At 40.9% G+C, this 26,904-nt stretch overlaps 1 pseudogene; it reads right to left on the reverse strand.

Annotated features, from left to right (window-relative positions):
- Window positions 1–8,524: 8,524 nt before the first annotated feature.
- On the reverse strand, window positions 8,525–11,690 carry LOC125457719 (importin-5-like; annotated as a pseudogene).
- Window positions 11,691–26,904: the final 15,214 nt, after the last annotated feature.

Here is a 26,904-nt window from a genome sequence, read left to right on the forward strand (position 1 = left end):
CTGGTGAAACACAATTCAGGAGCACTAGCCTAGAGTCTTAGGTGAGATGTTCCTTTATCCTCGCAGGACTTGTGTTCGCTGAAGTCCTTCTGTCCAAATTCTTAGTTCTTTGCTGAAGATACAAGGTACTTAATTGTTTAGTTTCGCAGTCACTGGTTCGAGGCAAAAGCTTACAGCAAATGGTGGGAAACATAATGAGCTATCTTTAGAGCTGAGTTACTTGGCTGCAGAGATACAGAGAACAAATTGTTCTTCATCCAAAATGGAAAATCTTCTGCCACTTTATTATTCACTCACGTGAGCTGAGCAGCTGCCAAGGAATCAAACAGGGAGTTGTCTTCAGGCTCATGACCTTTAATATCTGCAACTGGCCTCAACTGCAGAACGCAATCAGTCGAATCTCAGACTACACACAGACCCTCACGCTGTGCCATCTTATCTCACCTCCACCATTGTTTTCAAAGCAGCATTGTAAAGATAATTCACAAAGAGTTCCGGTAATTTGTTTCAAAACTACAGCAGTTCATTTCCCAGCCTTGGTTTTAAAAACAGTGCTTTACCATTTCAATCCACAATCAAAACTACAGAAAAAATAATAAGTTGCAGTCTTTACAGTAATAATGTTGCATTTAATCACTCAGTAGTACAAAATTTGAGTATCAAAGTTCATTTTTGAGATTCAGTATATTTGCATCTGTCCTGATGAGTGAAAGAGAAGAAAAGCTTCAACATCATGTCTATTTTTTTTGAGTACTACTCAACTTAAACCTCTCTATCAGTCACATAATTTTAAGGCTAATTATGTTCTGCATTATTATCATGATACCTACCAAATAGATCATAACTACAGTTACATGTAAAGGAATTTTATTTTCTGTTACTTTCTTAATTCAACTGATGAATATAATTGTGGCTGGCTAGAAACCATAATAAATAATTAATTACTGAGATATAATTTGATATTCTGAGAACAAAGTTAGCCTCCTTGGTCTCTTTACATAAGTCAATGATCTAAAATGTGAAATTGACATTTATTCCTTCTCATTGAATTGGATTTCTTTTCCTTTCAATGCTCTGCTGCTTGTTACTAAGAGCATTGCACATTCAATGTTTCATAAGTGGTCTAACTAATTAGCTCTAACATTTCACTTTGGCATTACTTCCCTGTGCTATAATGGCTTTTATAGCTAAAGAAATAGAATATAAAGGTAAGGAAGTATTTTTGCAACTATACAAGGCATTGGTGAGACCGCGCCTGGAGTATTATGCATAGTTTTGGTCCCCTTATTTGAGGAAAGATGTAGTAGCATTGGAGACAATTCAGAGGAGGCTCACTAGGTTGATCCCAGAAATGACGGGTTTGTCATATGAAGAGAAATTGTACAGTTTAGGTCTATGCTTTCTGAAATTTAGAAGAATGAGGGAAGATCAAATTGAGGTATTCAAGATGATAAAAGATATAAACAAAATAGATGTGAAGTGGGTGCTACCTCTTGTGGGGCATTCTAGGACGAGTGGTCATAGCCTTAGGATGAGAAGTAGCAAAATTAAAACAGAATTGAGGAGAAACTACTTCTCCCAAAGGGTTGTGAATCTGTGGAATTCGCTACGCCAAAGTGCAGTGTATGCTGGGGCAGTGAGTAAATATAAGGAGGGGTTAGACAGATTTTTAATTGGTGATGGTTTGAAAGGATATGTGGAGAAGGCAGGAAAATGGAGGTGAGGACCATATCAGCCAAGATCAAGTGGTGGAGGAGAGTATGATGGACTGAATCGTCTAATTCTGTCCCTTTATCTCATGAACTTTTGAAAGATTAAACCTTTTGGAATACTTTTATATTTAGATAATCATTATTAAATTTAGATGAACATAGAGAGGATCTCAATTGACGATCTCACCTGAATGACAGCATCATCAGTAACAAAATACTCTCTCAGTTCACAGTGCCAAACCTGGCTTGTGACCTAAAGACCTAGATTACAACTTGTAACCATAACTCTCTGAGTTGGAAGTGACAACCATATTAATAACAGAAACAAGCCAGCACAAAGTCATCATTTTTAATTCCTGATGTTACTCTTATAATACATGGTGATATGAACAAGAAACAAAAGTAGGTCTCCCTGTCCTTCAAGCCTCCTTCACCATTCAATAAGATCATGGCTCTACATTTCAACATATCACTGATTAATCTTTCAGCACCTTAGTAGTCAAGAATCTATCTACCTCTGCCCTAGAGATATTTAAAGATTCTGCATCCACTGCCTTTGAGGAAGGGAATTCCAAAGACTCTTAACCCTCTGAGAGAAAAATATTTCCTTACCTCAGTTTGAATTGGGTGTACCCTTTTTTTTAAACTCTGAGCCCTAATTCTACATTCACCTGCAAGAGGAAACGTGTTTTCAATATCTACCACTCAGGATCTTACATGTTTCATTCAAGTCTCCTTTGAGCTTTCTAATCTCCAAGGGATACAGAACTAGTCTGTCTAGTGTTTCCTCATTAGGTAATCCACTCATTACTAGGTATTACTCCAGTAAACTTTCTCTGCACTGCTTTCAATCCACTAACATTCTTCTTTAAGTACAGTGATCAGTAATGTATACTACTTGAGATGCGATCTCACCAATGCCTTGTAAACATGAAGCATAATTTTCCTACTCTTGTATTCAATTCGCTTCGCAGTGAGTGTAACATTCCATGAGCTTTCCTGATTACTTGCTGTACCTGCGTACTAACCTACTGTGATTCATGCACCAGGACACCCAGATATTTCTGCATCTCAGATCACTACAGCCTCTCACCATTTAGAACTATGCCTTTTTTATTCTTCCTGCCAAAATGGATAATTTTACACTTTTGCATGTTGTACTTTATTTGGCAGATTTTTGTCCATTTGCTTAACCAATCCATTTACCTTTGAAGGTTCCTAATAGCCTCTTCATCACTCATTTTCCCACTTGTATTTGTGTCATCTGCAAATTTAGCTACCATACCTTTGATCCCTTCATACAAATCATTTATATAAATTGTAAAGGGTGTAACAGCACTAATTTCTGTGGCATACCTGCCAGCCTGAAAAAGACCCATTTATTCCTATTCTCTGGTTCCTGTTGGCCAGCCAGTCTTCTATTCATTACAATATGTTACCCGTCTGCCATGATATTTTACTTTCTATAATAACCTTTGATATGGTACCTTATCAAATGTCTTATGGAAGTCTAAATCCAATAGATCTACTGGTTCTTCTTTATCTACAGCACAAATTACTTCTTCAAGGAACTCCAATAAATTTCTTGAACAGTGAGGTGGTTTTGCCCCTGGCAAGGTATCATTACCTGATGTTGGAATGGTTATATTATCCTCCACGACTTTGGAAACTAGGTACAGACACATGGTATTCAGAGATCAAATTGAAGTTTATATTATCTGGATATTAGATACCGGCATTGTACTCACAGGCACACTAGTGTCTGGGATAATATTAAGCCAACTGATTACAACAGAGTGGCAAGGTTTTAACACTGTATCATGTTCCAAGATAGTATCTGGGCCCTTAATATTCTCAGGTTGCATGATGGCCTGAGAATTCAGTGATGATGTACATGAGCATGTCTCTGAAAGGTACACTGACTGAGAGACACAAGGCCACATTCCCTTTCTCTAAAGTTAACATTTATCCCAAACTGATATACATAATTGTACATAAGCCAGTGATGTTCATTCAATAATTGTACAAAGGGGAAAACAGAATTTTCAAGGTTAACAATTCAAGCTTGAGTCAAACACTTGAGAGGTTTGACAACTCGCCTTGATCTAAAATTTTGAACATGTTGTTCCCTGTCCCACATGTTTAACAGTTTGGTCATGGATATGAGTTTGCTCACTGAGCTGGAAGGTTAGTTTTCAGACGTTTCGTTACCATTCTAGGTAACATCATCAGTGAGCCTCCGGTGAAGCGCTGGTGTTATGTCCCGATTTCTATTTATCTGGTTAGGTTTCCTTGGGTTGGTGATGTCATTTCCTGCATTGGTGATGTCATTTCCTTTTCTTTTTCTCAGCGGATGGTAGATGGGCTCCAAATCAATGTGTTTGTTGATGGAGTTCCGGTTGGAATGCCATGCTTCTAGGAATTCTCGTGCGTGTCTCTGTTTGGCTTGTCCTAGGATGGATGTGTTGTCCCAATCAAAGTGGTGTCCTTCCTGATCTGTATGTAAGGATACTAATGATAGTGGGTCATGTCATTTTGTGGCTAGTTGATGTTCATGTATCCTGGTGGCTAGCTTTCTGCCTGCTTGTCCAAAGCAGTGTTTGTCACAGTTCTTGCAAGGTATTTTGTAAATGACGTTCGTTTTGCTTGCTGTCTGTATAGGGTCTTTTAAGTTCATTAGCTGCTGTTTTAGTGTGTTGGTGTGTTTGTGGGCTATGAGTTTGAGAGTTTAGTCATCTTGCTGCAACATCATCATTGGTAAATAGTTCCTCGCTCTCTCTGTACATGATTGATATTCATACATTGATCTGAGCAAATTAATGGATTTCTGTTCTGTTTTACTGCAGTGAGTATGGTTTCAAACTCAATCATGACTATGCCAAGGTCTGTGCACAGTAGTAGACCTGTCACAGGTAAGAGCTTTCAGGAAGGCAAGATGAGCTTGTAAATTGGCATTGCACTTTATACCGCCAATGCATAGAATTGGTGGTCTGTTACATGTTGCGAGACCACCTCTTAGGCTGTACCGTAAACCTCCACTTGCTGAGGTGTATATCTTTCAGAATGCACAATAGTAATACGTTGGCACTAGCTCCTGCGTCACTTTTAGCTTTTAGGGTATTTTGCCCTGCCTTATGAGGGCATATTGTATTCATGATTGTAAAACCTTCTAATCATTTTACACCATCAGCACAGCATGTGAGGTTCACCGTGTGGGAAGTTTGATCATCTTCAGTATTATGCCTTTTGCTTCGTTAGCTCTGAGCCCCCTTGTGGCAGTATTGTGGTGGTGTACCATTTTGTTGGTCAGCTCTGTTTTGTTCTGAGGCTTGTCTCAGCTTTTGGCACCAGGTTACCTGCACATACTTGCCCGATGCCCCTTGGTGCTCCATACCTTACAAATATCCAGAAAAGCTGGGCAGCTTTTAGATCAGTACACAAATTGCAGCTGTGTCCGATTTTATTCAATTGGCATGTCTTGCTGATCGTAGCAAAAGCATAAGCTGCGCCCAAAGCTTTCGATTGTTGTTGATCTGTCACTATATCTTCGTATTTGCATTATCCTCAAGTGCCAATACGGCCCATTTAACTGCTACTTTTTAAAAATCAGAATTGCGGGACATGTTTAGAAGAGAGAGAGCGAGAGACAGAGAACTTATTAGTATGGTATTGATAATCTTGGTAACTTCAAAATTTTCTTAAGAAGTAGAACTATGCCGAAAGATATATGATATAGTAGATTCAGAGATAGTAGGAACTGCGGATGCTGGAGAATCTGAGATAACAAGGTGTAGAGCTGGATGAACACAGCAGGCCAAGCAGCATCAGAGGAGCAGGAAAGCTGATGTTTCGGGTCAAGCCCCTTCTTTAGAAATGGGGAAGGGAAGGGGCTTGTGAAATAAATAGGGAGAGAGGGGGTGGCAGATCGAAGACAGATAGAGGAGAAAATAGATGGAGAGGAGACAGACAGGTCAAAGTGGCAGGGATGGAGCCAGTAAAGGTGAGTGTAGGTGGGGAGTTAGGGAGGAGATCGATCAGTCCAGGGTGGATGGACAGGTCGGGGGGGGGGGGAGCGGGATGAGATTAGTAGGTAGGGGATTGGGGTGAGGCTTGAGATGGAAGGAGGGGATAGTGGGAGGAGGACAGGTTAGGGAGGCAGGGATGAGCTGGGCCGGTTTTGGGATGCGGTAGGGAGAGGGGAGATTTTGAAGCTTGTGAAGTCCACATTGATACCATTGGGCTGCAGGGTTCCCAAGCAGAATATGAGTTGCTGTTCCTGCAACGTTGGGGTGACATTTTTGTGGCACTGCAGGAAGCCCAGGATGGACATGTTGTCTGTGGAATGGGAAGGGGAGTTGAAATGGTTCGCGGCTGGGAGGTGCAGTTCTTTATTGCGAACGGAGCGTAGGTGTTCTGCAAGTTGGTCCCCAAATCTCTGCTTGGTTCCCCAATATACAGGAGGCCACAACGGGAACAGCAGAAGCAGTATATGTGCAGGTGAACATCTGCTTGATGTGGAAAGTCTTCTTGGGGCCTGGAATGGGGCTGAGGGGGGAGATGTACAAGCAGGTGTAGCACTTCCTGTCGTTATAGGGAAAAGTGCCGGGTAGGGCCCTCCAGCCAGGGACACCTCCCCGTCGTGAACCATTCCAACTCCCTTTCCCCTTCTGCAGATGACATGTCCATCCTGGGTCTCCTGCAGAGCCACAATGATGCTACCCGAAGGTTGCAGGAACAGCAGCTCATATTCCGCTTGAGAACCCTGCAGCCCAATGGTATCAATGTGGACTTCACAAGCTTCAAAATCTCCCCTCCCACTACTGCAACCCAAAACGAGCCCAGCTCATCCCCGCCTCCCTAACCCCTCCTTCCTGCCTCTATCCTCTTCTCCCAACTCAAGCTCCACCCTCATCTCCTACATACTAACCTCATTCCGCCCCCCTGACCTGTCCATCCTCCCTGGACTGACCGATCCCCTCCCTAACTCCCCACCTACACTCACCTTTACTGGCTCCATCCCCGCCTCTTTGACCTGTCTGTCTCCTCTCCACCTATCTTCTCCTCTATCCATCTGCTATTGACCTCCCCGTCTCTCCCTATTTATTTCAGAACTCCCTTCCCCATCCCCCATTTCTGAGGAAGGGTCTAGGCCTGAAGCGTCAACCTTCCTGCTCCTCTGATGCTGCTTGGCCTGCTGTGTTCATCCAGCTGTACACCTTGTTATCTATGATTTATATCTAGATTTGTTCAGTTTGGGTTTCAAATGATTGGCATATGAGTGGTTACTTTTGAAGAAGTGTCAGAAGAGCAAAGTACTACATCAGCCAATCTTCAGGATTATAAACTAATCCAGTTGGTGCCAGACAGCAAGCAAAGGTGGTTTTGAAGGTGGTTTACATTGTGGTGTGTTTATGACCAAAGAACTAAACATTATGGGCTATTAACAACGAAAGCAGAAATTGCTGGAAAAACTCAGCAGGTCTGGCAGCTCTATGGAGAGGAATCAGAGTTATCAATTTGGGTCCAGTGACCCTTCCTCAGAAATGATGCTGGCTAGGAAAAGGATGGGTTTTGTGCAGAAGATAAGTTGGGGGGAAGAGGGTAAGGCGTAAATGGTAGGTGGAAATAGAGCCGAAAGAGAGAGAAGAACACATATACTAAAAAGAGTAGATTATGATTAGCCTGGAAGAATAAATAACTACTAATGAGGACTATTAGTGGCTAACAATGGGTTTTGTGTAATAGCAGTCCATGTAATAAGAAGGTCTGGTGTGTGAGGGTGGGGAAAAGCCTGGGGAAGGAGTTTGAACTCAATATTCCCAAAAGGCTGTAGAATTCCAAAGTGGAAAATGGAGAGCTGTTCTTCCAGCTTGTGCTGAGCTTCAATGGAGAGCTGCAGTAAGCCTGAGGCAGAGTTATTGGCCAGGGAACACAGTGGTGTGCTGCAGTGGCAGGCAATTGGGAACTCAGGAATGTGGGTGCTCTGTGAAGCAGTCACCTAGTCCACAATTTGTTTCCTCAAATCTAGAGGAGGCCGCATAGTGAACAATGAATGCAGTAGAATAGATTTAGTGAAGTGCGGGTAAAGCACTGCTTCACCTGGAAAGTGTGTTTGTACCCTCAGATACAGAGGAAATAAATGGGCAGCGGTTACACCTTCTGTAGTTGCTGGGGAAGGTACTGTGGGGATATAGGGTGATGTTAGAAGTCAGTGTGGACCAGGGTGTCCCAGAGAGAACGATCCTTGCAAAAGGCTGACGAAGGAGGGAGAGGGGAGTATGTGTGTGTTGGTGGCATCCCACCAGAGGTGGCAGAAATGGCCACAAATTCTGTTTGTGTTTCTGATTTGCAGCATCCGCAATTCTCTCCAGTTTTCTATTAAGGGCCATTAGCTTGTTTATACTTTAGTATAATCAAAAATTTATTTTGGGCTAGGAAACCTAGACACTGGATTTTTTAAGCTAGCTTTTGGAGGAGGCTGGACTAGAATTAGAAACACAATGTACTTTCTCTCCTAGAAAGAATTACAGAACAGTTTTGGGAAAATGCTATTTTAGTAGCAAAGTTCATTCGTATAACTGGCAGGCTAGGGGTATTTCAGGTCAAAATCTGCAGGTTATCGAAAGCTGATGAAGTTTAAGCTGTTAGTTCTATGAATATTCATAATGAGAGGACAGTTCAGGAGAAAGTACCTTGGGAAGAATCAGTTGAGTGAAATTTCAAGATTGGAGAGAGAGGGGTACTTTCTCTGCATGTGAAAGTATAAAGTGATGGTGTTGGGGAATTGATGAGGTGTTGTTTTGCTCTTTGTTTTAGGCTCTTTCAAACTGTGATCTACATTCTATAGTTTGGTTTGCATTGTGTTTGTTTTTCATTTGTGGGATAAATATCTGTCTTAGTGTTAAAGTCTCATTGATATTTACACATTCATGACTTTACCTACTGCAAATATGCACGTTTCTGTTGCCTTAATATTTTCTTTGGATTGGGACCCTTCCAGTTGAATAACTCCCACCAAGAGTGGAATTGCCTCTGTACAGAATAGTCTGTAATTCTCTCCACCAAATCATGCCTTAACTCCAATGCCATGTGTAGCTGCTTGACTGACATCAGGATCGTTGTCACAGATGTATTGCAACATGAGCCTCAAGAAGTACTCTGCATATTTAAAAGACATAGGACTGCAATGCTAAATTGCATCATCAAAGATGCACAAAATCCTACTGCTTGTCAGCCCACAGCCTGTGTGGACAGATTAGGTTAACTATTAGTGGTAAAGTTTGTTTAAATCATGGCAGTACTTCATCTTGTAACAGCCAAACATTGAATGCAGGATGTCTGAAATTTTAGTCAAGATGGAAACATCACTTTCATCTTCATTTTGGAATTTGTTCATTGTAGTCTTCATGTTGTCTTTTTGCTCGTCTCAATTCTTGACTTTTGAAATGTTCCTCTAAATTCCCCTTTATAATATTTCCCAGTTCCTCATCATGTTCCTTGTTTAAGCAGCCTTCACCCATCAATTCTATACACTTTGCAAACAAATGCATAATTTCAGAAAGAGCATTAGAATCTGGCTCTGTACCAAATCTTTTGATGAGAGAATCACGCATAACGTGCAACATCCGAGTCACATATTCAGGTCCTTGGACTCAAGCACATTCCAATAGCAGAGGCATTGATTCAGCGACAGCAACATGAACGTGAAAATAAAACTTAAGAAGCGGGACCATCAGTTTTACTGCTTGCTGGGTGTATTAGGCAAACCTTTCCTTCAGCTCCATTGCGTAACATACCAGCATCTGACAAGCTGTTGCCTTCTGCCCTTAACCTGAAGTTTTGATCCCAAGGCTCTGCTGATCTCCAAGGTTCACAAACTCCCATCCATCATCCTCACTCATGTTGCCCATATCTTGAGTGTCTAGGAGGGCCATCTGAGGTTTAATCGAAGCAGTCTTCATCAACTGCTCCACAACAACAGGAAGACATTGCTAGAACTCCTTACCAAGGATCTTGCACATTCTTGCCCAAGCAGAGATCATATAAGATTTCTGTGGGCTGCCATGCTCTAACTCACTGGAATTCGTTTGGGTGTTTAGGAGCAACTGCATGACATCCGAGGCATCTTGGATATTTTTTTCTTTGCCAACAGCGAGGCCTGTGAGGCTAATGCACTCAATAGTTTTACCTCTACAGAGCTGAAGCTCTTTCTGTGCTCTATTTTCAACAACATGCTTCAACGATGGCATGAACAAGTCACAGTACAGGACAACTTTCTCCTCTGCAGTGTCAGCCACTGAAGCAATGGATGTCACAACCCGCTCCAATACCAACTTAGCACTTTTCTGTATGATCCCCTGCAGTTTAGCTACCATGATAACATATAGGTGATTCACTTATTATCAAGACATGGAAGTAGCAGCAACTTGGAGCAATTTTCAGAGAAATTAATGGCAGCAGCAACAATGTGAGCTTGAACTTGTAGATTCGCCTGATCTTCCACTGTCTGCAAGAGTGCTGAAATGACTTTAGCATAAAATTTCCTGTGGAAAGTAGGTGCAAAATCTGTCGTCATTTGACCTATTGCATTGCAAGCTGCATTTCTGATTCCTGAGTGTGGATCTTGAAGAAACAGCAAAATGAAATTCACAATCTCATTGAGAATCCTCTCCAATTGCTGACGACAACCTTCCCTGATAGCAGACAAGGTCATCAGACCTACAGGCCTATATTTCCAATCAGTGTTTTGTAACATTTTCATGATGTGTTCGTTTGAGAGTGGAAGCACTGCATTACCACGAAGACCAGAGGCTATTCTGTCCAGTGCTCTTTCGCCAACAACAGCATTGCTGTTAAAGTCATCATCTTCAATAGAAAAGAAAGAACTGCGGATGCTATAAATCAGGAAACAGAACAGAAATTGCTGTTCTAAAGAAGGGCCACCGGACCCGAAACGTTAGCTGTTTTTTCCTTCACAGATGCTGCCAGACTCACTGAGCTTTTCCAGCAATTTCTGTTCTGTCATCGACTCCAAGTTCAGCTGAATTTGACCAGTTTTCATCATTCTCTACATCCATCATTGCCCTATCCGTGGAATAGCTTGTGATACAATGTTGCTGTGTTTTTGCAGCATGGCAGATGCGGTCCCAGGCAAAGTCACAATCACTTCCAGTGTCAGCTGGCGCTGCATGTTTTGCAGTGTTGTATCTGCACAGAGCTTCAGGCTAAATGTTAAGGTGGGTTCAAAATGAGGACATAAATATTTTGGTGCTGTATCTGCAAGCCCCACTACTGATTTCAGAACTGTATCATCATTTTGATAACAGGAACCATTGACAACATGCAGGATACCAGGCAGCATGTTGGCAAAGTGCTTTTGTGATGAAGTATTGTTCTCATCAACCTCACAAATGCTGCTGCAGCCCTGACAGCAAGCATTTGAATTGTTGAGTTTTCTTGACCTTGCATGCATTGAAGTAACATTTGTTTAATAACATCAAGATAATGTCATTACTGGCTTCCAAAAATTCCTGAGAAGTTCTAGGATATGTGCAAAGCAGCTTCATGCAACATCATGTTCTGGGAGCTGACAGATTCAAAAGAGGAATTTCAAAATTTCGTTTTTGTCCTTCATCATCAATTAGGCTCTTTGACAGTTCTGCTGCAATATCACAAGTCTTCTTCCTGATGTTAGATGATCCCTCCATCTGGATACCCAGAAGCAGTTCATCTTTGACTGCATTCTGGTGTTAGGCTTGGGAATAACTCATCAAAAGATGCAGACGGCATTCACCGCATTAAAACAGCGGCCATCTGACTTACCTCTTCTGCAACTGATGTATTCCTGCGTGTTTGCAAAAGAAACGTGGCCTTTGATTGGCCAGGGATATTCTCATAGGTTTCCTCAGCTTGCTTCCTGACAATGTTGTCAGGGGTCAAGAGGTTGCTGAGCAGGAGATAAAACTGCTGCTGCATCATTGCGCCTAATGTGAGAGGATGAGAGAGTGTGTGAGTGTTAAAGAAAATTTGTGACCTGTGGGCTTCTTTTTCAGTGAATGACCAACATATTAAAATATAGATAAAATATTTCAAGCTAGATTTTATTCTGGGACCTGCCTTATTGAATAATATCATCAACTGGGATCATAATGGGATTCTTAAAAATAAATTCTTGTATATTGAAGGAACTTGGATTTTACTCTTAAAGAAATTAGCTGTCTTTCTTGCAGGTCAATGTCATATATATCAATCCCTATAGCTTCTCGAAAGCTAATGTTGCTGAATATCTAAATTTTCCGATGTGGGAAGCTAATGTTCAGTTGATCTCAACTAGTTTTCCAAGTATCAAGCTCTAAGATATCGGAGGGCTTTCTTTACAGACAGCCACAACTTCTAACGATGATGTGAGTTTTGCTTTCAGCAGGGCTCATTTTATCTGGCAATGGGTAGGTTACCTCTCACAATATGGTAAATTGGATGTGGACAACATGGTTGTGGAAGATCCAACAGATAATTATTATTGATGGCTATTATATGTAGATATTACTTTCACAGGTACATCCATGTCTGGGTTAAAGTTAAGCTAGTTGGCTATAATGGAAGAGCTTTCTTTTAACAGTGTGTCACATTTCAGAAGATCCAAATGAATATGGTGCTTGAGTCCTTTATAGTTGCAGATCTATGATACATGGGTAACATCACGTGCTTATCTCTTAAATATACCAAACATGAGACATGACAGAACTGATAAATACCGGCCATGTGAAATATGAATGTGATGCAGTACACATCATGAGAGGAAGTGATGCAATTTCACATGGTCTTGCTCCCCATTGCAGACAAAATGAAACCACAGTAAGATATATCTTAAATAAAGCTGCCTTACCTCAGCCAACTTTGTAAATTTTTTGTAGTAGTATGGAGAGGACAAGAATCTTATAATTTTAATAGATTGCACTATCCTTTTTCTATGTTTATAATTTGATTCAAAATTGATAGAGTATTGTATATAATTCTGAGCAGGCCAACTTAAACATAGAAACATAGGGGCAGGAGGAGTCCATTCAGCCCTTCAAGCCTGATCCACTATTCTTCACAATCATGGCTGATCATCCATCTCAATAGCCTAATCCTGCTTTCTCCCCATAACCTTAGATCCCATTTGCCCCAAGTGCTGTATCTAGTCGTCTTTTAAATATGTTCAATATATTGGCATCAACTACTTCCTTGAGAGCAGGAGTATCCTTCCTTAGAAAAGGAGACCAAAACTGCACAAATATTCTGGGATGGCTTTACCAAGGTTCTGTACAACTGCAACAAAAGCTTACTTTTCAATTTGACTAAATTATACAGAAAATACGTTCATCTTCTTTGTGACTTTACTTTCTAACGTTTTCAGGACCTCTATATACACCTCCCCAGATTCTGTTATCACTTATAATACAGTGTTATCTTTACCAAAATATTCCTTTGTTCTGTTCTTCGTTGAATAAAACTGTTCGATTGTTAACAAAATCTAGCATTGAAAACGAGCTGTTGAGAGAACAACACAAGCAAATTCCCTGTATAAATCAAAGTGAATTTTATGATTCCCCCAACAACCAACACCAAGTCTGGTGTATTTGAAGGCACAACTATGTGAAATAATACATTTGCCAGCCCTGTGCTAGCAAGACAGAAGATAGATGAAGAGATAGCCATCCATAGGTGATAATAATGAGCACACTTGATCCATACATATGTCTGTGTGGAATTATTATTTATTGAGCAAAATTTAGTTAAAAGAAACACTGGCCTAGAGAAGGCAGAGTCTGCTTTAACATCTGCAAATCAGATAAAGGTAAAGCCACTATTTGTAGGAATGTTTTTCCTGACATGGACAAACGCTCAGGAGGCAGGCAGAATTCAGGCAAGTGGAAGACTTCGAGCAGAAACTGGGTTATGCTGGGACAGGGCCAAAGGATCTTCCCCAGTTCAGGCTTTGGAAGATAGACCAATGACACACCCTCTGCTTTTACAAAGAAATACAAAATTTTTACGCATTTTGTGTCACAGTAATCAAACACAACGTAGACATCATCCTTTCCCCTAATTCAAACTCCCAAACCTTTTGGACACCTAATCAGCGATGAGCACTTCTATGGACAGTCCCAGGTTCCCATGATCTTATGGTATTAGCTAGACATTGTAATCTCAAGGGCTTGAGATCTTTCTATGCACCCTAGTCATTCTCATTCCAAAAGTTAAATGGCTATACTCCTTTGGTCTTTCTCAGGTTTGTTTATCTGTAAGGACAGCTCAAATTCTGTTACCCATTGTGTTTTGCTGCTATCATTTGTCACATTCAGTTACTCCTTTTATTTCCCACTGTCCCAATTACATTATGTAAAATCAAAACATCAGTTAGTTTGAACTCGTTTTTATAAGGTTAATTTCTGTTATGAAGTTAATTATAAGTGTAACTTTATACAATTACTTCTGTCAGTATTTTGGAACTTATGAGCTGTGAGCAATATATCTTGTTCAGGGCATAAAAGAAAGTAAGTGTCTTCTAAGATAATAAAATGTGAGGCTGGATGAACACAGCAGGCCAAGCAGCATCTCAGGAGCACAAAAGCTGACGTTTCGGGCCTAGACCCTTCATCAGAGAGGGGGATGGGGGGAGGGAACTGGAATAAATAGGGAGAGAGGGGGAGGCGGACCGAAGATGGAGAGTAAAGAAGATAGGTGGAGAGAGTGTAGGTGGGGAGGTAGGGAGGGGATAGGTCAGTCCAGGGAAGACGGACAGGTCAAGGAGGTGGGATGAGGTTAGTAGGTAGCGGGGGGTGCGGCTTGGGGTGGGAGGAAGGGATGGGTGAGAGGAAGAACCGGTTAGGGAGGCAGAGACCGGTTGGACTGGTTTTGGGATGCAGTGGGTGGGGGGGAAGAGATGGGCTGGTTGTGTGGTGCAGTGGGGGGAGGAGACGAACTGGGCTGGTTGAGGGATGCAGTAGGGGAAGGGGAGATTTTGAAACTGGTGAAGTCCACATTGATACCATATGGCTGCAGGGTTCCCAGGCGGAATATGAGTTGCTGTTCCTGCAACCTTCGGGTGGCATCATTGTGGCAGTGCAGGAGGCCCATGATGGACATGTCATCAAGAGAATGGGAGGGGGAGTGGAAATGGTTTGCGACTGGGAGGTGCAGTTGTTTTTTGCGAACTGAGCGGAGGTGTTCTGCAAAGCGGTCCCCAAGCCTCCGCTTGGTTTCCCCAATGTAGAGGAAGCCGCACCGGGTACAGTGGATGCAGTATACCACATTGGTAGATGTGCAGGTGAACCTCTGCTTGATGTGGAATGTCATCTTGGGGCCTGGGATGGGGGTGAGGGAGGAGGTGTGGGGACAAGTGTAGCATTTCCTGCGGTTGCAGGGGAAGGTGCCGGGTGTGGTGGGGTTGGAGGGCAGTGTGGAGCGAACAAGGGAGTCGCGGAGAGAGTGATCTCTCCGGAAAGCAGACAGGGGAGGGGATGGAAAAATGTCTTGGGTGGTGGGGTCGGACTGTAAATGGCGGAAGTGTCGGAGGATAATGCGTTGTATCCGGAGGTTGGTAGGGTGGTGTGTGAGAACGAGGGGGATCCTCTTGGGGCAGTTGTGGCGGGGGCGGGGTGTGAGGGATGTGTCGCGGGAAATGCGGGAGACGCGGTCAAGGGCGTTCTCGATCACCGTGGGGGGAAAGTTGCGGTCCTTAAAGAACTTGGACATCTGGGATGTGCGGGAGTGGAATGTCTTGTCGTGGGAGCAGATGCGGCGGAGGTGGAGGAATTGGGAATAGGGGATGGAATTTTTGCAGGAGGGTGGGTGGGAGGAGGTGTATTCTAGGTAGCTGTGGGAGTCGGTGGGCTTGAAGTGGACATCAGTTACAAGCTGGTTGCCTGAGATGGAGACTGAGAGGTCCAGGAAGGTGAGGGATGTGCTGGAGATGGCCCAGGTGAACTGAAGGTTGGGGTGGAAGGTGTTGGTGAAGTGGATGAACTGTTCGAGCTCCTCTGGGGAGCAAGAGGCGGCGCCGATACAGTCATCAATGTACCGGAGGAAGAGGTGGGGTTTGGGGCCTGTGTAGGTGCGGAAGAGGGACTGTTCCACGTAACCTACAAAGAGGCAGGCATAGCTGGGGCCCATGCGGGTGCCCATGGCCACCCCCTTAGTCTGTAGGAAGTGGGAGGAGTCAAAAGAGAAGTTGTTGAGTGTGAGGACGAGTTCAGCTAGGCGGATGAGAGTGTCGGTGGAGGGGGACTGGTCGGGCCTGCGGGACAGGAAGAAGCGGAGGGCCTTGAGGCCATCTCCATGCGGAATGCAGGTGTACAGGGACTGGACGTCCATGGTGAATATGAGGTGTTGGGGGCCAGGGAATTGGAAGTCCTGGAGGAGGTGGAGGGCGTGGGTGGTGTCACGGACGTAGGTGGGGAGTTCCTGGACCAAAGGGGAGAAAATGGAGTCCAGATAGGTGGAGATGAGTTCGGTGGGGCAGGAGCAGGCTGAGACGATGGGTCGACCAGGGCAGGCAGGTTTGTGGATTTTGGGAAGGAGATAGAAACGGGCCGTGCGGGGTTGGGGAACAATGAGGTTGGAGGCTGTGGGTGGGAGGTTAGAAGTGTCTTCTAAGGCCGGTTAATCCTTACATCTAAGCTTAAATTTCTTTTAAGGCTTGAGTTATATCCTGGTTATGTATTGAAACCAAATTCTACAATTGGAACATTTTTAGCTAGAAACTATTTAATATTGCTGGTAGCTTCAAAGAGACAACTATTTACATGAAATAACTTTAGCTGTTATCCTTGCAGCAGCTGGAGACCTAATCTAACACCAGACGTTATTCATTTACTGGGACAATCACCCTTTCATTAATAAAGCTGGAATTGGTCATTTATCTGTCTTAAGGCATCCTTTTATCAAAACTGTCTCAGATCTGAATATGCAGCATTCCTTTATTGACCTTCCAGCAGTTCTGTTCAAAGGTACCATTGTATTTCACCGTTTTAGCAGGTTGCTTCGTTTTGCTTAGCTTCTGTCTGCAATCTTGTAAACGGGTATGGGCTGCTTAGTGTGTTCAGGTATAAGCCACTTTAGATGGCCAGGTACACGTCACCACCACACTGTGGTCCAAGCAGATCCTTGGACTGCTCTCTCATTACAGACAGATGACTGCTGGTGGTTTAACCTGAGGGTCCCCACACCTCAGATGAGGAGAGAGATCGAGAAGGAGAGTCCTTCATAGTAACTGTATCCAGTGCAGGAACTGAAGCTATGCTGTTGGCATCACTCTGGATTGCAAACCAACCATCCAGCTAACCGAGGCAAGCCAGCAAGACAATTTTGATTACAGAACAATAAAGGAAGACATGGTCAGAGGTAGCATAGTAGTCTGTGTTTTAGAGGAAATTCTTTTGGACTTCTCGTCATCTAGGGATGGCCTAATGTTGATAAAAATAGTGAAACTGTGTATATGTGCCAAATGATTCTATACTGGGAAAAAGCATGAAGAAAATGTGGCCAATGCCATTTTGCAAAATCCCACAGGGAAGCAAAGATACAGATGCACAAAGAGTGTTCCTCCAGAACTGCAGACTGGCATGAAAGACTCACAGGAAAGTTTGTCCCTTTAAATACTAATTAGAAGCTGAAATTCAGAGAATGCAGGTCCTCTGCACCCTTAAAGAGAACATTATGCCAGATCAGGGAGATTATCCCTGCAAAACAGAGGCTTTGTGGGTAGATGAAGGAATGTATGTACATTTTGAGTGGAGAGTTGGGAGGAGATCTACAGTAAAGTGTTAAATCTTGACTGTGTTAATAGAAAGATGTAAATGATGTCAAATCACATGGTGGAGAGACTTGGAAATGTGAGTCAACAGCTCAGACATGCTGAGTGAGGGTATATAGTTAGCATAAATTAAATACTTTAAGAAGTTCTAAGACTCTAACCACATTTCTTTCACTGAGAAGTGTATCCTAGGCAACCCTCCAGGACACCACACAATAACAGAGGACCTAGTTAATGCTTCCCTAATATATTTTCATGGTGGGGCAGCTGATTTCACATTGGTAAAGAGCTGACCGAATTTCAGCTTTGTCGGTGGTGGATAATCTATATTGCCATATAATTGAGCCCATTGGGTTGTTTTAAAAGCAGCGTCCCAATCACGCGTCTGCAACATGTCGAGTGATGTTTTAAAGTCAGAGAAAGTCATAAAGTTATAGAAATAGCAATACAGCACATTCATAAGAAACGCTGGTCAGGATCCTGCTATTGTAGGCTTTTAATCCTACTTTCCCTGGTCTGTCAGGTTTACTTCAGGTATCAATATTGCAACACATTAACCCCACAATATATCTATTATTATTTACTGGACAAAACACTGAAATAACAGTAATACAACACAAGCTTACCATACAGTCATAACCCATACAATCTTATGTGACCTGGGTTACGTGCACTCATCCAAGGATCAAGCTGAAACAGGTAATCAACCTTCAGTCACTGATCAGACTATCCTGACTGAGGTAGCTGACATTCACTCTGAAGCATGCTTTCTTTTACCCTTTTTATAGATCAGAAAGTGATGTTCAAACTTTGATAAAACCCAGTGCCTAGCAAATGATCAGTTTGACCACTGGCACCACAACATATGTTATTTTTTTCCACAGCCAGTTTAATCAATTATTCCTTAGGACTTGCTTGTTTTCCCCTTAAAGGAGACTTACCTCTTTTAATAATCTTTGACTCAAATTACACGACACCAGCATATAGTCTAACCAGTTAATTTGAAAACACAAGCTTTCAGAGCCTCATTCCTTCTTCAAGTGTTAGTGAGAGAGGTGGTATCATGTACAGACTTTGTAAGCAAAAGATCAAAGGTACACACCATTGATGAGGATGTACTAAACAAACCTAAGATGCTGCTTAATCTTTTATTCAATTAAATAATTAATCAATAATTAATTGATCAAAACCTTCTAATGGATTAAAGATTTAACAGCATCTTAGATTTGTTTAGTACATCCTCATCCTCATGGTGTGAACGTTTGATCTTTTACGTATACAGTCGGTATCTGAGACTAACTGTCCGACTTTGTCTACCCCAGTCCAACGCTAGTAACTCCACATTAATAAACTTTGACTTCAGACTCAGTTTACTCAGGCTGTTGCTGCCATTATGTCATCAAATAGCCAAATGAAATTTACACAGCATGATTCTGAAAAGTCAAGCACTCTATTTAGCTGATGAATACTTACATTGAATATTTGACGTCCCAGTCTGTGTTAAGCAGATACTCTGTGACATTTTAGTTATCACTGCTGAGTTGACAGCACATGATTGAAACACATGCCTTCCCTGACACACAGAAAAACATTGCAATCAATGAACTTTCTCACCATTTTGTCCCCATCTAACCATTCATTTTTCAAATAAAGCAAGTTTCGTGATTTGTTTTTCCATATTTTGTTCTGGCTAACTCAGCAAATTTTAAGTTACTACCCACAACACCTACACCAAAGCATGGCAAACAAAATATGAACAGTTTTTGTTAAGTTTGGATATGTTTATGTTAAGGACCTTGCTTTTATGGTAGACATAGAAAGTGTGCTCACCAATATGTCCTAACTCAATGAGGGAGTGCAGTGGAAATCAAGATGAATTGTTAAGATCCCAAATGAGTTATTAATGGACAAATCAGATCCCAGACAGAAATCTGGCTCGATAAAACATATATTGGTTTATATTATTGTTGTGGTTTCATTGAAACATAAGCACACAATGGCATAGATGTGCTTTTAACGAAAACACAGGAGTCATGCAAGAAAAGCTAAGGTCAAATAGAATCAAGCTATTTACATATGATGCGAGGTTAAAGGTTTCAAAACACATTGTAAAACACAATCCCATTAATCCCAAAGCAGTGCATACTCCTGGGTGAATTCTCTTCTCTATCACACATACCATGCTTAACTTAATGGATGCTTCAATTTCTAGTCTTGTACTTGATTGCCTCTTCATTAAGTCTTCATGCAACTGAGCTTAGATTTTCTCAGCTTCAAGTAAACTCCTCAGGGTGTTAACAAAGCATTTGTTGTCTGGAACTTTCATGCTCAACATACATCCAGATCTTTCAAAGGTACATTGTTTATGTTGGTCACTCAAAAAAAACCTTTCTTAATACAAATAAATCCCAATTACTCTCCATGAAGTCTCTATCTGATACTGATTTAAACAATATTATCAAGGTTACAGAAATATTTGTGTATTAATCAGTAAATCCCCTCATAGAAGTAGATCAAATGCTCATGCCATAGTTCAAATTCCAAACTCTGAAACACATTGCTAAAATATATAAATCAGCATTTATATCACGTTATTCTCAGTCATCACAGACATGAACTTTGATTAAACCATCAAGGTGCCCAATTATACCTGTCAAATTTATTATTTTTTTTAGAGAGGCAGACCAGTTTCTTTGCATTAACAAGCAAATAACTGTTAATTCTAATCAAACTGTCTGTCACTAATATCAAAAATAGGTGTGTTTAATTGCTACTCTATAACTACACCTTAAACTCCACTCCTTTCGTAAAATTCCTATGCACACATAAACTGATACACAGAGATAAAACAAGACACAAATACTGAGGTTGTGGATTCTCAGTCTTCTATTACCAGCTCAGGTATTACCCTTTCAATGGCTCTGAGGGTCCTTCTTCCTCTTTCAACTTTCAACAAGGGGATTTTCAGAAAGAACAGTTCATATGGAAATGGTAAGTGAGAGTAGCTACTGGAGATTTTCAGGCATTTCTCCACACGTGGACAGAGCAAGAAAGCGCAATTCAGGCACTTTGTCCTTGCAATCTAGTAGCTTCTATTTGTTATTGATTATATACAGGCTATGGTCAACTGTCCAGAAACCATCCAAAATGTTTTTATCAGGCAGCTGTCTCTTAATTCAGAAATCCACTAATTTCCATTCTGTCTTTCTTCTCATTCTCTTTTCCAGGAAAAGGTGATAATGTAAAAAAAACACAACATGAGTTTTAAAACTGCAACAAACCATCTCTAGTTCAAGCAGTATCTTCCCTATTGGACAATTACCCTGAATTAAATGGGCAAATATGATGTGGTCTTTTCAGTTATTAGAGAGTAGAATTCATGTTAAGGCAAACAGATTTTCAAGACCTTGCGAACACAGGAAGATGGTGTGGAGAGGTTAGTTGTCCATCTTACTTGAGAACACACAAATGAGAATTAAATTTGGCACTATGAAGATAGTTGGAAATATCACAGATGAAATTGTTATCTTAGAACAACAAAAACTCAATTATAGAAATCTGTACAAATTAATTTAAAGATTTGTTGGCCCTCGGACAAGTACAAAAGAAGGTCAGTGCTATGAATCAGCATACATTATATATAGATGTTGATGATAATGTATTGTGACACATGCTAACACTGATAAGGCTAAAATATTTTGCCCTGTTATTCTGTCAAACATGTTCTGTTAATTAGTCTAACAAGGGCAACTATGAAACTATAATGACACTCAAATTAAAAAGTTACTGTTTTTTAAACTAATAGACAAGAATGTGTAAGTTTATGTTATTAAAGTGGACTAAATGGAAGAAAAAATTGCAAGCAACATTGAAAGAACATGCGTAACATATAGTATATTTAATCTTAATTCTTTTGTAAGATGTGTCCCATATTTGCTATTAGTTCCATACACATATAGAGAATTGAACCAGAGTGGAAAGTACATTGTAATAACCCCGACCAAGCCCACAGAGAATCATCAATTCATCTCATTGTGGAGTTCGTTGGGTGACTTCTCTTATTAACAGTCAGTGGCCTACCTAGCTAGAACTCATCACCTGAGGCTTTTATAATGCAGACCTTCCCCCTCTTTGAAGGTTATGTTTATGCCAAAGTGCCCTTGGAAAGGGAGCAAGTGGTATCCATTAATACTCGCAATGCCTTTATAGGGAATTGGACACCAGGGGTGATTCAATACTTTATCTCCCCATCCGACTTTATCTTGTTGTAGTCCTTCTCTCTCACCCAACCGCCCCCTGCTTCTCTTTGACAGTTTGCATTGCCCATAATGCGCTTTGTTTAAGAGTATTGAATACACAGGTGTTTTTACTGGTGGTGGATAGTAGTTTTTCATAAAAAAGTCACAGTGGTGGGAAAATCACTCAGCTGTGACTGATAACACGTTTGGGTAGAAAAGCAGAAAAGAGTAGACTCAGACTTTTGATTGTTACACTGCCCTTAAGGGGAATTACATGAAACTAAATAACTAGCTTCACAGGTCATTTATTGGTGTAAGTTAAAAGCTTAAAAGCAAAAAAAATAGTCATGATGATTTGGTGACCAGAAAGTCACCATTCAGTTGTATATAAGACCACTTCTGTATATTAATTAAAAAGAAAAAGAAAGAAAAAGAAAAAGAAAGTAAATCCAGCAAAAGGTCTATGAAACTATTTATCCTGGGCTGGGACTAGTCTATGTACACTAGGAATAGTGGCTCCATTTTGGTGTTTGACAATAAATGATATCCTTTCCAACTGGACTTCCTGAATTATAATACATATCCATTTCAAAAAAAAAGTAGCCTGTTGCTACTTTTAGAAGCATTTCTCTGTATATCTTCTAAACTAACCTCCTTTAAGGAATTCTTAGTGGCAACTGCACGTACCTAGTGACAACTAAGACCAGTTTACAAGGAGCAGGTTGTCGGACAGGAAACCGTCTGGAACATTTCATATTGTTTCCTTTTTCCTTCAAGAGTAACAGTTATTAGGCCAAAAGTGTTTTATTCTGAAGTTAAAATCTACAGAGAAAGATAATTTTCTTCAACTGGTGTGTGCATGAGTGTCAGATTATTTAGAATGATAAATATCTTTAGTTTCGTATTTCAAGATGCACCAAGCAGCTTTGCATCTTTATGAAAGTCACCCTGGCTGATGCATCAATTTATTCTGAACCTAATACAGACGAAGAATATAACTGCCCATATTGGTAATTTGGTGAAATGTTTAAATATATGCTGTGACCAGTGGGAGTGCAGGGGTGCCAGAGGGAGAGAGAGATTGTGGACTCTTCTAACCTCAGTTGAAGCTCACATTCCAACTGGATGTTGATGGAATAGAATCTCTTTTGGTTCAGCTGTGTTTCATTTCAAAGTTGACAGACTGCACACATGCAACGCACTTTGAGGAATTTTGCAATTGTCTCAAGAGCACATTTTCACTCCTGCCAGTGATGTCCACAATCCACTAGTGAGGAAAAAGACGTTTAAAAAATCTTATGATTATGACCAGCCTCATTTCCCCATCCAATTCAATGCTTACCTTACTCTGAAACTGTAGTTATGATTACAGCCGATGGAAGATTTCAATGAAGACTACCTTATTGAAATTCAGGCATTTTTTCTCCGGCTTGAAATTTAGTGAGAAACAGCTCTTTGAACAGCCCAAGTGAATGTATGCTTCTTCTAAGAACCTTTCCCACCTACTCGTCCTCCTGCCCCTACCAACACCTTGTCGCACTGTTGAGGGTAAAAGCTAACAACACAATTACTGATCACATCAACAGGTCATGATGGCAGCATGGTAGTGAGCAATGATCATCACTGTTAAGAGACTTCAAGATCTCAGTTGTGGCCACTATGAAACGTCACTGAAGGTCAGGTAGATGACAGCTTTGAACTTCAAAGCAGATGGAAATCCAGCAACACCAATTCCTGTGAGTAAGAGATCTGCAAGAAGGCAGAATTTATTTCAACTTAAACTCTAAGACAGAAGCCTTGTCTCTTTTAGTTTAAAAAATGGACTGATGGCTTGCTTTATTATATACAACTTGTCAGACTTCTTCCAGCATTAAAAATGACATGGTCAAAGACTCTCTAACAGCTTACATTCAGAATACCCCTGAACAGCCATAGCCTTTAAAACAACAAAATGACAATTGTTTAACCTCAGACCACTATACCTGTGTGCAGTGGATGGTTGGTTCCACTACTGAATTTCTTTAATTCAGCACCAAGAGAGAGGGAAGACCTATCATCACACCTTTAAACCATGCTCACACCAAATGTGGCTGAAACTGCTATGACCTGGTCTTATGGCCCCAAGTCATTCAATTAAATAGTCTGTTGCAGACACCAATAAAGAAAAATAGAAGCAGAAAAGGAAAAACTAAACATAACTAAAGCAGTATGGTAAAAGAAAGCAACAAACAAACATAGCACTCTACTTCAATAAACTACAAGCAAAAGATCTTTGAGGAGAAATGGAGAGCAAACAATTCATTTTAGATTGTACAGCCAATAATACCTTTCACTGAAATACAGCAAATCAAGTAACATATGCAGCTTTATTTCATATGTTAGGTGATAACTGATCCCAGGAAGGGATTTCTGAAAATCTTTCTTGTGTTGGAAAGGAGATGCTCCACAGAATTGGTACATCCAGAATTTCCATTGGCCATGAGGAACATCCAGATGAGATTTGCAAAATACACGGAGGCCAGCTCAAAGTACAAATTGCCTTCAGGATTAACGGGCTCCAACTAAAATCATCCAGGCAGAAATCCCAACAGTTTATTGTCAATTCTGTCATAAAACAGGACAGCAAAGGGCATGAATGTGGTTTCTCTGAAGAAGAATTGTAGGAGAGCCTAATTGACTTGATAATTACCTTTTTATAGATTGAAGCTTTCAGGAAGGAACTTCTGTGCAAGAAAGATGATGCCTTTGTGAAGGCTAACATCAGGTGAATGACAATTACATACATTTGGCACAACCAACACAAATCCTATGCTCAGCAAAATGCACCAAGCCTACAAGATCAAAGATGTTGTTTGTTGCACCTAGCCACAAGCCGTCCAGTGTTTCTTCATATTTACAAAATACTTGGCACCAAAGAATGTTTGGCTTCAATGTGCAGGAAATCTAGTTACAAAGACCAAGCCAGACCCCAGGACAAAATATAGGTCGCCAACAAGATAACTCCAGAATGCTAGCTCAAGAAAGGTTTTAAAGATGTGCGCAGGTAAAAAATTATGAAGTGCACAACAAACTGAGAGAAATGCAAATTTTGCAAGTTGTTCAAGCACCATGTTGGTGGCATATCACAGTCAAAAGCTGTTGTGATTGTCATCATCTTATCCTGAAAAGGCAGGTTAACGGGCTTCCTAAAAGCTAAAATCATCACAGAAGTCCACGTCCAACATATTGCCACTACCCACTCTGAAAGATATGAACATCAGCATTCAGCCTCAGTAACCATTCTTCAACCTGAGTGTTTGCAGAGATGCACAGTTGCTTGCCCTGCTTACCTAGGTTCCAAATCCTCTATACGGGGTCTAGGTTGATATAACTTTTGAATTGATTCACATTCCAGTGTAAAAGCCCACTATAAATATGTGGGCAAGTTTATTGGATGGCAAACATGATTCATTTAGCATTAGCTGTCAAATCCTAGCCAGTCATTAATTTTATTATCTGATTATAGGGGAAGAAACAAGGTTAAATAACTGAGGAAAAGCATGGAAAAGTAAAATCAACTGCTAAAGCAGTTCCACTTCAAAGCCATTTAATAATTTCAAAGTTATATGTTTAGTTTGTTTTAAGAAACATCATTTCTAAGTCTATTACAATGCTATTCATGCATCAAATGGATATTTTTAATGAACTTTAATAACCTGTGTTTCTGCCTGATACAATCAGTACAGTATGTCACCTTATTTCCTGGCTTAGGCAAAATTAATGGAAAGTGAAATGAACAGCAAAATGCTTAATTAAAGGGCCGAAATAGATAATTCATTGAGATTCATTGCATTTCTAGTTCAACATTGCTGAATAATCCATTGTGTGGATAGAATGCATGCCCTTTCCTTGGATGATCCATTACTTGGACTCAACTTTTAGCCTGTAGCTTGAAGGTAGCAGCATGATAGATAAATTAGGGGAGAGTGGGAGAATGAACTCAGTTGAAACTGGTGTATAAAGAGTGACTGAATTGAGCAGTTTCTTGTCAGGTCAGTTACATTAAAGTGGCTCCTTTTATTTAAAGTTGACTTTGTTGATTCTTCATAAAATATTATTCAAAAGAGTTTGTATGCTTTACAGAGGCTATTCCCATCTTCAAACATTTTTATTAATGCAGAATTGAGGGGGATTGGTTCATGCTGCTATTCTGATATTGCTGATACGATTTGTGAAAATGAGCATTTCTGAACTTCCAACATTATGATATAGGAGGGTGAACTTTGGTAGGCGAGGTAAATCAGACCAGAAGAGAGGTGACAAGACAGTGTACTGTACCATGATTTGGAGGCAGAAACCATCTGAAAAGTTAATACAAAACTGTTATCTATGTCACATGTCATGGTGGCATGTTACAGCATGAATTTAATCTATTTTCACTATACTGAGTCATGATAGGGCTTTGATTTAAAGAAATAGTGTACAATTAAATAATATGACTGTCAGGTTGTCACTTCTGAGGCTGGCAAACTGCCCAGGGAAAGAATTTCCTTATAAAAATGTAGATGCCTTCCAATGTGTAAGAATAGATGATCCACTGGATAAAATGATATTTAGCATTGTACAACTCAGGAAGTCTAGCCCAGTTAGAAGTCTAGATGGATTGTGTAAAATTTCCCATGAGTTTTATTCTCCCTCAGAAATTCAGATCAGCCATCAGTTCAGATGATTCAAAACTTCAACAGATGGCTGAGCTTCCTTTTTAAGAAAACTCATTCATGGGATTCGGTCTTGATGCCTAGACCAGCTGTTATTGCCCATGTCTAATTTCCATTATGGAGGTGGTGAGCTGCCACCTCCAATCACTGCAGCCCATGGGGAAAGTGGTAGGAAAACCCACAGTGCTGTTGGGAAGTGAGCTCCAAGAGCTTTACGCAACAACTGTGAAGGACAGTTGATACAGTTCTAAGAGGCAGGATGGTGTGCGACCTGAAGGGGAACTTGCAGATTATGGCACTGTCATGCATCTCTTGACCTGGTCCTTCTAACTACTGGAGGATGTAAGATTGGAAGGTGCTGTCTGCGGAAGCTTGCTAAATTGCTGTAACTATATTCAAGGATATTAATGGTTTCTGCTTCGGTGAGTTGATTGACACAACTGTTTAGTGGCATGTCA

The sequence above is a fragment of the Stegostoma tigrinum genome, chromosome 14, assembly GCF_030684315.1.
Source record: "Stegostoma tigrinum isolate sSteTig4 chromosome 14, sSteTig4.hap1, whole genome shotgun sequence".
Lineage (NCBI taxonomy): Eukaryota > Metazoa > Chordata > Chondrichthyes > Orectolobiformes > Stegostomatidae > Stegostoma > Stegostoma tigrinum.